Raw genomic sequence first — 1,068 nt, 5'->3', positions numbered from 1 at the left:
CACTGGATAGCTGGCCAATCAGAGCACACCTCGCTTTTCAGAACGATGAGCTTTGTAAAAATCCACGGGTATCAGAAAGGCGGGGCATAGAGGAGAAACAATAATGTACAGTATGTGGAAAATAATGTGTTTTTTGAACCTTAAACCGCATAAACACATTTCATTACACCAAATACACAAAATAATGTTCTTTTTAGCAACATCATATGACCCCTTTAAGTAAAATTTAACATGTTTATAAGGCCAATAAGTATTTTGTGTTCAAATGGTTTCAGTTGTTACTTCTTGATAAATTTCGTATTAAGTACCAATTTTAGTACCAAATTTTAGTAAGTTATTGATGATTCATGATTTAAAATTAAGTGTGTTTAAGATGAATATTTATGATTAAGTATCTGTATAACTGTGTGTGTGTGTATATATATATATATATAATTTAATCATAACATGTTTGTAAGACCTCCAAGAGCATGTGATATTTTTGTGTACATTTGGTTTTTGTTGTTCCTATGTTTTTTGGTAATTTTGACATATTTTAGTACAAAAGTTATTGATGAATTATCATGAAAATGTTAGATGCAAATATCACAAAGAAATTTGTGTCTCAAGATGAGTTTAAAATGGGATCATCCAAATCTCTATATAGCTTACCTCACATTTGAGTAAAGGTGGAAAAAGTCCTTACATCAAAGAGACACTGCATCGTGTTGTTTTATTAAGTCATTCTGGCTGTCAGACACATTTATGTGCTACAAACAACAGTGCAGTGAGTTTGTTTGGTTTTATAGTTTGATGATGAACAGATGAAGAAGAACAAGCCCTTTAATTCCTATTGGTCTAAATGATCACAGGACATATTTTCAGTGTGGTCTTGAGTCCATTCCTTTGGTGTGTTTTTCTCTTTAATTTTATGGAAGTTTGAGTCTTTGTGAAGTGAGATGTCATGATTGTTAATTGTGTGTCTCTGCCTTTTAGATCTACACAGATTTTGATGAAATCAGGCAAGAAATTGAAAATGAAACTGAAAGAATTTCTGGAAATAACAAGGTAAGGAAGAGTCCTTAAATG

This window comes from Sinocyclocheilus grahami, unplaced genomic scaffold (genome assembly GCF_001515645.1).
Source record: "Sinocyclocheilus grahami isolate Dianchi unplaced genomic scaffold, SAMN03320097.WGS_v1.1 scaffold520.1, whole genome shotgun sequence".
NCBI classification, from domain to species: domain Eukaryota; kingdom Metazoa; phylum Chordata; class Actinopteri; order Cypriniformes; family Cyprinidae; genus Sinocyclocheilus; species Sinocyclocheilus grahami.
This window is presented reverse-complemented; position numbering follows the sequence as displayed.